The 9,277-nt window shown below is 42.7% G+C and overlaps 1 pseudogene; it reads left to right on the top strand.

Annotated features, from left to right (window-relative positions):
* Positions 1-3,147: 3,147 nt before the first annotated feature.
* LOC133024856 (uncharacterized) lies at positions 3,148-9,277 on the top strand (annotated as a pseudogene).

Raw genomic sequence — 9,277 nt, 5'->3', positions numbered from 1 at the left:
AAATGTTAGTCTTAACAGTTTCATTACAAGCAAACGCCCCACAAGCATCTGAGAATCTCCGGGCCGCGAGCGACACATTTAGACACATTTTTGACGGGACTGTTTGTAGAACACATTAGTCCTCAGAAGAGAAAAGAAAATCAATACAGCACACACAGGAAATGGCTTGTGCTGGAGTGAGTGAAGAGGCGTGAGGTACTGTCACTTCTTGCAGAGCTCAAGAGCAGGATTATCACGAGAGGAATCAAATTACCGAGTGGAGAAGACTAACTCAGAGGAAATGGGAGGCAACAAGTTGAAACTGACCCCACACATCGCTCCAGGGTCAATTCTGTGTTGTCCTGTGATCATTCTCTTATCTCTTCTGCATGACATCAACATGCGTGGTTGCATGCACACTCTACTGACCTTTGCATTAGAGAATCTATGCCATTTTTGTCCCATCAAACCCTATTTCTTATTCAAGTCTGCTACTTTAAATGTCACTGAAGCAGAATGCAGAAGGTAAAGTTGCTTCGTACCTGCACGTGGAGCCGTTCTTTCCATGAAAATAACTTTTATCCAGCTGTTTTAGTTTTGCACAAAAAAAAACGCACGGCAGGTCGGTGGAGGAGGGAGAGAGGGAGCGGTGCTGCGGCTTCAGGACGAGGAGAGAGACTGGAGGACTGACGGAGGTTTGTTCCCTTATACTGGGAACAGGGAGGGGCGAGAGAGGATGAGGAGAGGGAGGAAGAGAGGGAGGAGAGAGAGAGGAGAGGACGAAAGGAGAGGAGGAGATGTAGTAACACCCAGCTGTATTATTCATCTTTATGTTTATATGAGCCTCTAACCAGTGGGATGTAACAAAGTACTACATTAACTTACATTTTACCTCTACTCTACTGCGTACAGACTATCAACAAATATCTGTACTTTCTGCAACACTTTAGTTTTACAATCCACTGTCACATGTTCACATTGGGTGGCCTTTTTTTGACCGTGGCAGATTTGTCTAAATCAGGGGCCATAAATGGGCCCAATTAACACTGTGAGGGTCAATTATGTTGAACCAGCAGAAAGCATTCCTGATTCAGTAAAGCCATTTTCAGATGTGACTGGTGGATCTTCGTCCTGAGATATTTGTAGTTTAACCTGTGTCTGTCAATTATAATGAGAGTCTAACGTTGTCAAAGCTGCACTTGGCTTGTGTTGGAGGGAAAATACTGCGACTAAAGGCCGCTGACCACAGCTTGTCTGCGTCCTGGAGGAGAGAGGGAGGCGAAAGTGAAGTAAACTCACATACTGACATTTCACTCCTCTGCCAAACCAGGCAGCAACACAGTGATCTGGCAGCAAACTCCAAATAACAGCATAGCTCCACTGTGAGCTGTGGACAGAGCAGCTGCAGACGCTGTGTTTAAACATCCTTGACAACTTGTAATGTGGTCTATGTGAAGTCACCCCTGTGTCCTGGCCGAGGGTTTTTAGTACCTACCATAAAACACATGCTCAGTATCTCCCAGATGCTGTTTATAATATGAAATGTGTTCTTCTTCCGCCCACAGCACCAGCGTTGCGGATTGTCTGTACTTTAAGAATTAATGTGGCATTTGTAGCACTGGGGGAAATAGGGAAAAACACATTAAGGCACCTTTTAAGCTTGAAGGCTTGTTAATAAAAAGAGAACTACAGTGACGCTGGGTGAGCGCAAGTCTCCGTACGAAAACACATTTACAGTACACTCAATCCGGATCATTCATTTATTATCAGTTTCCCAAAAATGCCAGATTTTCTTCAACAAGATCCATAAATTATTCTCTAAGTAATCAATGAAAATATAATTTAAAAAAAACACCTTATCTTGCAAAGTAAAAAAAAAGTGAAAGAGAAAGGTCATGGATCTGGCCCCTGATCTGCATCCACACCAAACTGTAATGGGTTTCTCCTTGTGTCATATGGAAATTGGTTGAGTAGTTTTTTACCTCGATAAAACATAGTCATATTCATCAGTGTCTGAATCTAATTAATTATTAATCCATTTATTTATACTTCTTCTTTGGTTTGCACCTCACTTTTTAGATTTAATAAAAATACTTTCACAATTTATAAAAGTTTGTGTCGCAGAAACTTGAATATCTGATGTGTCTTGATAAGTTAGCCACACCTTTAAGTTGCTCTTGTTCCACTGTTTATTCCATAAATGTCATAATTCAAATAAATATGTTTGCTCTGCTGAAGTTTGCAACGTAAAAGACATATTTTTTATTTTATTTTTGGAGATGGATGATGTCTTAAGCAGCAGCAGAACCAAATCCGAACTGTCCTTGTAAAAAATGTGAGAAATACAATCTCCCTGGCTCGTCAAACCATCGTTGTGTCTTCTTGCTCCGTCTCCAAGAAAGTCATTGTGTCCTCAGAGACCTTCCTACACTTGTTTTCTATGGAGCTTCCTAACTCCACCTGGGATCCAGTACAAACTGCTGAAGACCAAAAAATGGTGGATCCTTCTCTGAATTTACTCTTTGTACTGTCATAATAAAGTAAGATAAAACGAATAAAACAATAAAGACTGAGTGGAAGAAAATAAAACAAAATCTACTAATTATTTTAGATTTTATTTATCTGTATTTGTATAATAGATCAAAGATGTGGCCCTGAAAGCCTTTGCTGACCTTATAATTCCTGTTCTTTTTTTAATTAATTAATTTAATTTGCTTGTAGAAATACATTTATCATTATTATTAATTATTTCTCACAGTTTTGAGTCTGATGTATTTTATTTGATGTGTATACATGTGTACGTGTATGCATATTTCTATTTTTATTATACAATATAGTAGAGTGTTTCTACACCTGCACATTGTAGCTCTTAATGTTTAGACACCAAATAAAGTTAATCATAAAACTAAATCAACAAAATAGACGTAAACCACGGACTATGTGTGTAAATAGAGGAATGTGGCCTCTCCAAAACAGACAAAGTTTAAAGTAGAGTTGAGCTCGACACCACCCGGCCTCACATCACCTCCATCAGCCGTTGATAGGATCCACCTGTGTTGAACAGGAACCTCCCCCTCCCGCCCACAGACTTTATTTCCCCAGTAGACTTCATTCAAATCTGCAGAAAAACCAGAGCTCTGTGGTTACAGGTGTTCCACCTCTACTGCCATGGCCTGTTTATACGGATTGGGGTTTGTAGTTTTGGTTTCTTGTCAAGTTTCCCTTGTTCATGGCTCCAGATTTGATTTAACACTGCAAATGATTCGATGTCTTTCAGGTGGTTCATTCTCCTGATAGCTGCTGTGAACATAGAAGCTCAAAAGAAACCACCTATAAGTATGTTTTTAGTTGTTTTTCTGGTCAATTAAACCAGTGAATTTAGTTCTTTAAACTCTACTGAATGGAAACCTGTTTAATCCCAGATATCAGCTCTAAATGTCTGGGGAACCTCCTGCGTGTGGATGTTGGTCCACTTGGAGGGAAACTTCTGGAAGTCGCTGTCGTCATAAGTAAGTCGACATTTCTGAATTTATTCTTTTCAACTTTTAAAACTCACTATTTGTAAACTTCCCTCTCTTTTCCCCCCTCAACCTCAGATAACTCTAGCATCCTTCTCACACCACGCCTGGCGTCTCAGTGTGGCTTCAGCATGAAGACGGACCAGCAGGGGAACGCCGTGATTTACGTCTCCCTGCACAACTGCTTTGTTCACAATGTGGTAAAGAACAACTGGAGATGTTGTGTTTTTTGTCGAGCAGCAGCACCGATTGTGTCTTTAACTAGGTTTTGAGTTGTCTTCCTGTCGTTTTTCTGCAGGACGACGCATTCACCACGACGTTAAATCTTCGCCTGAAGGGGAACCGGATGGCCGAGGACGAGCTGCACCAGGTGGCCGAAACCTGCCGCTACGCCGCCTGGAGCTCCAGGGAAATAGTGTGTGAGCGTAACTACATGGAGGCAAGTGAACTCTGCAGGACTCCTAGTCAGTTAGGGGTCAAGTGCCAGTCTATATGATAAGCAGCTTTATGACCTGTGTTAGCATCAAGGCTACCACATTTGATGCCACTGTAGAAACGAGGGGAGAGATGGATGATCATTTCTAAAGTGGCCTCCTCCTCTCTAGGTGTCCGTGAAAAGGGCGGCTCCAGACGACTATGCTGTGCCTGCACATCCTCTCCTAGGGGTCAACCCAAAGCTTGATCCCCGACGAGGTGCAGAGGTTAGAAAAAATAATTTTTTTGAAAAATAAAAATATATATTCTGGAACATCTTTTCTTCTGTATTAAATGGCTTTCCCTTCACACACAGAAAAAGCCCATGGACGCCGGATTCAGGGTCACGTCCATCGTGTTCTACACCCCCGAGGAGAAGGTCATGACGGTGGCCGAGGCCCAGAGAAGTGGTTACGGGGTCGCGAGCACTCCGTCGAGGCTGGTGCTGCGAGGCCCACACACGGCGTCTGAAACGCACACCCGGAATGTGAGTGGAGCGCAGGCCACTACATTACATGAACAAGGTTTAAACCTAGCAGCGCACCAGATGAGTTATTACCCTCAGCCCACTGATTAAACAATATGACCAAGCTGCCTTTATAAATCACTTACTTTGTCTTGCATCCAATTGGCACAGTAAATCAACCCAGTAGACTTAATTTTATTAATGGCCCCCATTGTCGTGAATTACCCCCATCCTCAGTAACTGGATTTTCCTTTTCTCCCGCGTTTGTCTATATTCTGCAACTTTAACTCTCATTTCTTCCTGCAGGTAGCCGGCGTACCGATGACTGTGCTCCAGACCTCCACCATCTTTGAAAAGAAGTGGCTGGCAACTCGGATCAATGCAGCAGCTGCCTGTCCGACCGTGGAGGGTAAAGACAACATTTTGAGAGCGTAGGACTTGACCTTATGACCCTGGAATCTAAAATCTGTTTGTTGTGCGTGTACCTTTTTTTTGTTTACAGGCAGTGTTCACTTCACTCCCAACTCGATCACCTGGTTCCTGCCCCGGCACATCGACCCGCTGGTTTCCGCCGGGCAGTTCAAACTGTCGGAGGTGCACGTGGGCGTCGATGGCGAGAGACTGGACGCCACTGAGATGGCTGCCAGGCGATACTCTCTCTCAGTCAATAACATTTATGTCATCCTCGAAATTCCTGTCGGTGCCACCGGTGGCTACTTTAAGGTCTCTCTGAATACAGTTTGATTAAATATTGAGTTTTATATTGTTTTCATGCAAAATGTCAAACTCCAACAGTTCAGGAGACGATATAGGTTTTATAAACCTGAACCCCAGTGCTGGAGAGGCATTTTCGAAAGGGCCATTTCAATAATCATTTACAGTTTTATAGTTATTTAATCAACATTTATTGATTTGTGTCTCTTGACATTCCAGGATTTGTAGACATTTTTATTAATCATTTGCACACTTATTTCATCTAACATTTACATTAATTTATTTAATATTTTCAACATTCAAAATATCAGGTTTTAATAATTCCACCCCTCAAATCACAAAGTGCTTTCATTTTTAATCTAATGTCTTTATTCCTCCACTCGATGCTTTTTTGGCTCCAGTTAACTTTCTATGGCTTCTGTAATTTATTTTTAATGGGACACGTCATTAAATTTGAGTTTTATGCCCTTTTTCTCTTATTTTTTTTTTTTGGCAGAGTCACATTCAGGACGATCGATACCTGACTTCTTACGTGATTGAGCCGATGCTGGAGCTGCTCTGGACGGAGGAAACCACTCACGAGGACACCAGATACAAAGTCCTGTTTCCCATCGCCACACCGTTGCTGCCTCGACCTGCACAAGTTATCGACAGTGAGTTTTTAAGGTGTATGGAGTTTTGAAGAATAAGTCCAACCTGCCCTCATTCCTGTTTGTGTGGCTCCCTCACAGAGACCGTTCCGGAGGAGCAGATCTTCAAGGTGCTGATCGGCCCCTTCGGCTCCGACGTGGCTCTGGTGAACGTCACCTTCCCCTCGGAGGTTCTGTCCGTCACAGACTGCAGCGCCAGGGGCTTCAACGTCCTGGAGCACACGTCCCCCAACAGCAGCTTGAAAGTCTTCACCCTCGACGTGCCCTTCACGGATCCTGTCGTACAGCAAACGACTGTGAGCTTAGACCTCAGCTTGGGAAATACGAATATAATTTTATTTTAAATATATTTTTGGTTGATAATCTTCTCCCCAACAGAAAGAAAAGGGGACGACAGTGTTTTCTCTTCAGCTGACCTTGGGCCTGCTGGTGCTGCCGGAGTTTGCGCCATTTTCTCACACCGCTAATCTGGAGGCCACATTAGTTGACATAGGTCTGTTCTCTTAATGGATTTATTCAAAACAGCGTGAACGAGAGGAATTGATTTATAAACTAAAAACTTTATCCATTCAAAATATAATATTTACAAATGGTGACGAGTAACAAAGAATCAAACTATTAATGATTTAATCTAAATATTCGAAAAGGACTGAAGTCTATTTAATCTCACCCCTTCTCTAAGTCATTAATAAATAATTATCTTGTTTCTTGTATATCTAGAAATATGTTGATTACCTGCACTCTTTATTGTGTATATAATGTAAAAAAATATAATTAGATAATAATAATAAGGCTATATATCAACTTATAAAAGATAAACTAAGGAATAATAAACATTAAGTGACCAAATAAAGACACTAGTCAAATCCTCTCCTCCCTGAACCTTGTGAGCAGCATGCGTTCTTCTGTAACATCAGTTTCTTCCTCCTCCTCCAGTTGCTCCCTCTGTTTCCGGTGGATGTGATCATGAAAACTTCTATGTTCTCGTGCAATACGGAACTGAGGGCTTCAACTTTCAGACCATCGTGGGAAACCAGACGTTGACCCCCAGCCTGGCTGATCTGTACGGATTCAAAGAGAACGACACACACTTCAGCTTGGTCGTGCCGTTCTCAGCCGCTGACGCCGTGTTTGAGGTCCGAGCTGAATCCAGTAATGGTTGTGCAAAGATTATAATCCTCGATATACTGTCCATAGCTTTAAAAAATGTTGTTCTTGTGCCTTCTGACAACTGCTCAGGCTGTGGAGTCGTCGTCCATCAGGAGCAGAGTGGACGTGACGCTGAAGAATCCAGAAACCAACAGGAACATTCAAGAATTCTCTTTATCCTGCAAATTCCCGTTAACACTGACTGGTTCGTTTAAGAGAAAATACATCACTTCTTTTTTGCCAAAGCTCAAACACTCACAGTAACGGTTCTCGTCGTTCTCCTCCAGAGTGTTTTCCTAATGGAACCATCACGGTTCTGGCTGTGAAGCTGGAGTCGGTTCCCAGTCTGAAGCCCAGTGAGCTCACCCTCTCGGACCCCAGCTGTGGTCCCTCCTACAGCGACGACCGCCACGCCTACTTCATCTTCACTGGGAACTCGTGTGGGACGACCAGAAAGGTGAAGAACGCTGTAGAAGTGCTGTACATTGTTCTACATTAAGATCTAATACGACTAAATTTCTGCTTTCAATTTCGTAGTTTTTTTCCAACGTGATGCTGTATGAAAATGAGATCTCTCTGCCGGATGAGCGTCAACCTTCACAGGAATCAGAAACAGAAGAGCCCGAGTATGAGTGAGTGTCTGAAAGTTACTGTACATTAAAATAATAACTTGCGTCTCACTTAATTTATGAGAAATGTGGCTTCATGGATTCCAGTATCAAACTGAGTGGCCGGTGCCATCTGAAACTCCACATCATGATGTTAAAGTCAATGCCCTCATCAAATGTGGGCGGGTTTGTTATAAGACTGAGGAAATGGAGGTGCATTGCAATTCTAAGTCTTTTTAGCATTTTTCAAAATTATCATTTAAACATGGGCTGAAACGCATTATTTATTGGACACAATTCCGGGAGAACTTTGTTAATTCTTCCCAACAATCCTCAGTCACAGCTTCACTAATTTGCATTTGCTGCATTTATCTAATACCTTGGTAGTTGCAGCCCTGATGAGACAATCTTCCTAATCTATGAAGAGTTTCTTATTAAAAATGTGGTGATTAAGTCAATTAAATACGACATGAATCACAGTTAAACTCCAGACCAATCGTCTATAAAAATCAATTTAGCCACTGCTAACTTCATGTTTTTTTACAAGTCGATCACATGGTTGTCGTTCCTCCAGGTTAAAGATTTCTTGTTACTATGACATCAACACAACCCGCGCTGTGGCCTTTCACCCCAGACCTCGCAGGAGTGAACCATACGCTGAAAACGCAAAGGGCGAGCTGCAGGTGGTGATGAGACTCGCTTCGGGTGAGAAGTTCTGAGTGCACTCATTTTCACCCTGGCTTTACAACATTAACTATTTTGTCTTTACCCTCCCAACTTTCGGAGAGTAAGGTATAGAGAAAGGTGTAAAGTATCAATTGGATGTTTCAAAATTAGTTATCTGATGTCCTGCAATGTAATTCCACTTAGTCATTGGCGCCTCTTGAAATCAAATCGAGTTAGCAAGTCGTACAATGAAGACTCAGAATAACATTTTCTGTTCCCCCTCCGTCAGACGAGTCCTACAGCTCGTTCCACAGAAGCGAGGACTACCCCATTGCCAAGTACTTACAACAGCCGCTGTATTTTGAGATCGAGCTGATGAGGTCCACCAATCCCCGGGTGTCCCTGGAGCTGGAGAACTGCTGGGCCACGCTGAATGACGACAGGACGTCCAAACCCAGATGGAACCTCATCATCGACGGGTAACCCAACCTGGCCGCTGGTGTCGTCTGTTGTAAAATGACAGGAAATGGTGAAAATGTAAACTCTTCTCTCTTCCAGCTGTGCAAACCCAGTAGACCCCCACCAGGTGGTCTTCCATCCTGTGTGGGAGGACGCCAGAGTTCCGTATCCGTCTCACTTCAAACGCTTCGAGGTCCAAATGTTTGCCTTCGCTGAAGATGAAGATAACTTGAGTCGCCAGGTAATTAACACTTTAAACAACACTTCTGTTCTCTCATGCTTCACATATGGTCAAACTCGTTCATATAAACATGTGTATATCTGCTCGTACCCTGCAGCTCTTTGTCCACTGTGATGTGGCGATCTGTGATGACAGGAATGGTGGCGTTTGTAATGGGAAGTGTTCAAACCAGCAAAACCGGATCAAAGGTGAACTATGCGTACTCTGGTATCACGGTACAAAATGTTTGAGTTTTGTACCAAGTCAATAAATCTAATGTTTTCTTTTCCTCCGCAGGTCAAAGACGAGCGGTTTCAGACTCATACAGTTACACACACGTGTCATTGGGACCCATAAAGATAACACAATCCTAA

The sequence above is a fragment of the Limanda limanda genome, chromosome 18, assembly GCF_963576545.1.
Source record: "Limanda limanda chromosome 18, fLimLim1.1, whole genome shotgun sequence".
NCBI lineage: Eukaryota > Metazoa > Chordata > Actinopteri > Pleuronectiformes > Pleuronectidae > Limanda > Limanda limanda.
This window is presented reverse-complemented; position numbering and strand designations above follow the sequence as displayed.